We start from the raw sequence: 5,469 nt of genomic DNA on the forward strand, positions 1-5,469 counted from the left end.
CAATACCATAATTTTTAAATCCTATCATTGGTGAGGGCATACTATTTGTAGCTGCTAACAGGAAATGGTTCTACAAATTACTGTAACTCCACGGCAAGCTCCTGAGGTAGACACTGTCATTATTCTCACTTTATTGGTGGGGAAACTGAGGCTCAGAGATGTAATCAATGTGCTAGAAGTGATGGAGTCCGTTTGACTCTGGGGCATGACCTCATCCTCTCCATTCGATACTGTCGCTTATTTTACAATATACTTTTGCAACCTAGAAAGCAGGTTGGTCCTTACGAAAGGTCTGAAATATAAATAGGAGATGTGTTGTTTTTCTCTGTATTTCATAAAAGGACATTGATGTTCAGAGAGGTAGTGTTACTTGTCTTGCCTGATGAGCTGTTGGCAGAGAAGTGACTAGAAGGCTACTGTATTGATTCCTGGTGCTGTGTGGCTCACACTCCCTCACAACTAAATGCCATCACAGTAATTAGGTGATTATGTGAAACCTAGTTTGCTGATTTACATAAAGGTGAATTAAAAAAAAAAACATAATCCTGACTCACAAGAAATCGAACACTCTCATTGTAGAGATGTTGGCATCTCTAGTTTCTTTGAATAAGTGTTTACTGACTGTCAAATGCATGGCAGACACTGTTCCAGGCTGGGACACAGAGAAGATCAGAAATGGATGCTTCAGTTTCAGAGCTCAGAATGTAGGAAAGGAAGTGCCGTGAGATAGAAATTGTGAGCAAACAGAATGCCTTTATCCTGCCCTAGTGGACTAGGGTGGTAATGGTGTTTGGGGAACCTCTGGACCACAGCTGACACACCAGGTGCTTTGAGAATGATAGATAGGGCTTTTTCCGGCCTCGGCTCCGAACCCTACAACCGCCGCGATGTTGATGCCCAAGAAGAATCGCATTGTCATTTACGAACTCCTCTTCAAGGAGGGGGTGATGGTAGCCAAAAAGGACGTGCACATGCCGAAGCATCCAGAGCTGGCGGACAAGAACGTGCCCAACCTCCACGTCATGAAGGCCATGTAGTCGCTCAAGTCTCGAGGCTACGTGAGGGAGCAGTTCGCGTGGAGACACTTCTACTGGTACCTCACCAACGAGGGCATCCAGTATCTCCGGGACTACCTCCACCTGCCCCCTGAGATCGTGCCTGCCACCCTGCGCCGCAGCCGACCCGGGACCGGCAGGCCTAGGCCCAAAGGTCTGGACGGGGAGCGGCCTGCGAGACTCACAAGAGGGGAAGCCGACAGAGACACTTAACAGACGAAGCGCTGTGCCCCCTGGTGCCGACAAGAAAGCCGAGGCTGGGGCTGGGTCAGCAACTGAATTCCAGTTTAGAGGCGGATTTGGTCGTGGACGTGGTCAGCCAGCCTAGTAAAGATGGATGGGATTATTTTGTGTTAAATAAACTTGTAGCCAGAAAAAAAAAAAAAAAAAGAGAGAGAATGATAGATAGGAATCTAGAAAGGCACCCTAGAATGCAAGATGCCTCTGTGAGGGCCCAAAACAAGGCAGAAACAAATACAGACCATTCGGAGAGTGGAGAATGGATCAATGGCAGAGGAGCATGACCCCCTAAGGAGCCTGGGAGGGAAAAATGGGAAAGGCAGACAGACACCGGGACATGCGGAATCTTCATTAGTCTTCTACTGAGGTCGATAAGGAAGACTTGGTTGCCAAGAGAAAAAAAAAACCCAAGTTCAGGAAAAGATGCTGCAGTTGGGTTTTTAGGAAAGACTGCTTTCTGACCTTAAGTGCCACCTTATACTCAGCAATCCAAAGCTGCTTGGTTATCTCAATAATTAAAATCCATCACAAGGCAAATAACTTTATTCTAAACAGAACCAACTGACTGATGGGTCTGGGTCATGAGGATTGTGATAATCTGCACCTGGGAACATTGCCCAGGTTTCTGTTTGGATGTCTACATTTGAGCTAATTCAGGGCTGCTTCATCTTTTAGAGATGATCCTCCCAGGTGACTGGCTGCCTGTCAGATGCCTCAGGTTTTGTCATGCACACTGCAAGATTAGAAGGAAAAAAAAAGCTCTTAGGAGTGTGCACTTCTGAGTGTGTTTGTATAAAAGATTGCAAATAGTTTCTCCCAAAGGACAAAGTTGCTTACTCTTAAAATTAAATATGATTGGAATAGTACAATGGCTCAGTGGTGAGGGAGGTAGAAGGGGTGATTTCCACTAAGGAAAAACAGGTGAATTTGTGTTCTCTATTCTGGTTGCCATGAATGCCTGCCCTGCTCTTATTTTTGGTCTCCAAAAAGCAATTGGAAGCTAGTTATTAGTAAACATTGCATTTTATTTGGCTCTTTTTATGATACGAAGGACTAGACAGAAAGGTTATTCGTAGGTGTGCAAGTGTTTGTGTTCATATTGTCATACATATGCATGTGTATACAGACGCACATGTGTGTTTAGACAGTTAAAACTAATGACATACAAAGTCCCTGGCCAAAAGATTTTTGTAGGATTTATTCCCACCCCACGAACTAATTATCCAAATAATAATTAGGATATTGAATATAATAAAATGCCTTGTTTCCAGAGAAAAAGGAAGGTTGTAACAAATAAATATGTAAAGGTTGGTGAGAAGAAAAAAAATTTGTCAGTGAAAATAAACTTTATTTTGCAGAGTGAGGAAGAGGATTTAGACTAAACAATTTCTGAAACATGATCAACCTAGAAATGGAGACCCTTTTTCTTGAATTAGGGTGTTCCATGGTCCGTTTCCTACCATGGGCCACATAGACAACAAATGATTTTTGTTTTCTTCAGAGAAGAACAAGTAAGTGGTTGATTTAGAGATTGTTGGGCTGGCTCATTTTCAGAGCAAGTGAGCAAGTGATTTATAGAGCATGTTTTAGAACTGTTCTTTTAATAAGTTTTGTTTTGACGTTAAGGGGAGGCAGTGATAACTGGGATTTCTGGTCCTCTGACGAAGCAGATGAAAATTATCAAAGGACAAGCAACACCAGCTTCCCTTGCTGCCTTTGTGCTCAGAGGGAAAGAAAAAGCCCTAGATCCTGCTACAATGCAGCAAGGACACAGAGCCGCAGAGTTGATTTGCTCCCCTTGAAGGTCAATCTGCAACCAGCCTGGCACCCAGGAAGCAATTCAATTCTGTTTAGGGATTGTATCTGGTAATTACACTCTCCTTAAATCTATGCCTGAGTTGTAAATCGAGGAGAAAACCTTCCAGCAGCCGCCCCATGATCCTTTTTAAAAGGGCAATTTCAAAAAAATTCAAGAACCTTCAAGGTGCACACAATTCTTTGATATTTAGTGGGACTGCGATTAAAAACCATTAGATTTAATTATGTGGAAATACAGGTTCATCGTTTTAAAAAATCAGAACTAAGAAAAATCATTCACACTGTGTACTTTGCCCTGAACGGACTTGTGAATTTGTATTAAAACAGGGTGCCTGTCCCAAATGCTTGGTGCACCAAATGTCTTCCCCCAAAACCTACTATTCAATTATCCTTGAGAAAGAAAATGAAAACAAACATTTGTTTAGGGATTAAAAAGATGTATTTTTAACCTTATGGATTGAGAATTAAATTAGTAGGTTTTCTTGCAACCTCCCTAAATTTTTAGCATGTGTTGAAGCAGGGAGAAGATAAATATATTCAAGTTCCACAGGAAAGAACAGATGCAAATGCATGCTTTGAACGGACTTTGCTCTTTCAGGATACTGCCTCCCTTGGTCCTGAATGATTGGTCTTCAGAAACTCCTCACAGGGTGCCCTGAATGCCGGCTAACAAGCACCTTCATGCGCATCACCCCCCTACTTGACCTCACCCATGCAGACTTTGTCAGTCATCCACAGTACTCGTTTTGGTAAGTCTGGAGGACACTTCACAGTTCTACTCAACACAATGTTTTCAACTGTCTCTTTTGAGCCATTTTCAGCTTGTGATAACACAAGTTTGCTTCTTGGTGCTAGATTCTTCATGAAGTTGGCTCATTTTCTCCACTTCCTGATGTGCTATTACAAGTACACTTGTGTTCTTGTTGTAGGATCTAGATTGTAGGAACTGCAGGAAGGGCTTCACTGTGCAGTTTACAATGCTGTTCATTGTGTAGGTGATGTGCATGCCTGTTTTTCAGCTCTCTTCCTTCCAGAACAAGCCCCTTATTTAATTATCCACTTTCGTTTCCTTCCCTTTGGTTCTTCTTTATCCCGCATTCCTTCCCTTTACTTGTTTTCATAAGGACTCAGAATTCCAAGTACAGGAGTGCCTCCAGATAGAAATTGAGCAAGGTAGAGAAGTCAGCCAAATGCTACTTCTGTAGTGATATTTTCTAATAATCTACTGGATGAAATTCAAATTCAAAAGCAGTGCACATATCATATTTTTATCATAAAAGCTTAGAGCCACTGTTGTGTGCATGTTGAAGTTTGATAGTACCATAATATGATTTAAAGAATGGTCCCACAGAAGATGACAAAATCTGCCTTAATTTAACAGTAAGTGACTGAAAAATTGGATTTCATACATAGGACATCTCTCAACAATGGAACTCAGAGAGTCACATCACCAATGCTGTCTATAATATATAGATTACTGGTAAAGCATGAAAATTCCTGCATTTTGAGACTCTCTCTTTATTTTAGTGTTTATTTATTTATTTGAAAGGCAAAGCAAGAAAGAGAGAGAGAGAGACAGAGAGACATCTTCCATCTACTTGCTCACTCCCCAAATGCCTGTAGTAATCAGGCCAAAGGCAGGAGTTTGGAATTCCATCTGAGTCTCCTACTAGGGTGGCAGGGAGTATAGTATAGCTATCACCTGCTACCTCCCATTGTGTGCATTAGCATGAAACTTCATCAGAAGTGGACTACCTAGGACTTGAACAGACACTTTGATACGGGATACAGCATTCCAAGCAGTAGCTTAAGCCACTGAACCAAAGTCTTTCCCAACCTCGAAACTCTTGAGGGGGCCATTTTGCTACCTCAGGTTTGTGTAAGAAGAGAGGAGGGATCACCTGTCCACAAAGGACTCAAACGTTCTACATGTGCATCCCTGATTGTATTGCATGATACAATGACAAAAGAGAAATACAATTTAATCTCTAAAGAATTTCTAGGATATAACCAATATAGAAGAAGCTGAGTTTGATCCACTGCTGTTTTCTCTTACTACTTTAGAGAGATGTAAAGACATTTGTTAGAGACCTTACTCTGTCTTCCACTGAGAACTCCTGTTTACTTTGATTTTCACACACTGGTGCCAACGGTGTTCATAATAATGCAAAAACAGTTCGTGGATCTCCCTAGAAAGATACTTGAAAAAATTCTTTAAACTATTTTCTTTCTTGTAATTGTGTTTAAATTATTTACAAGTAAAGTAAATAATTTTGAGTCCTTAGAAATTACTCCATCAAGGCCAAAAGGCAACAAAGAGCCATCATTCATAAGTAGAAATCCGAACACACACCAC

The 5,469-nt window shown here is 41.5% G+C and overlaps 1 pseudogene; it reads left to right on the forward strand.

The window, feature by feature from the left end:
* Window positions 1-819: 819 nt before the first annotated feature.
* Window positions 820-1,445, forward strand: LOC149122006 (small ribosomal subunit protein eS10 pseudogene; annotated as a pseudogene).
* The last annotated feature ends 4,024 nt before the right edge of the window (window positions 1,446-5,469 follow it).

This window comes from Oryctolagus cuniculus, chromosome 15 (assembly GCF_051225735.1).
Source record: "Oryctolagus cuniculus isolate XC-2025 breed Fujian yellow rabbit chromosome 15, ASM5122573v1, whole genome shotgun sequence".
NCBI lineage: Eukaryota > Metazoa > Chordata > Mammalia > Lagomorpha > Leporidae > Oryctolagus > Oryctolagus cuniculus.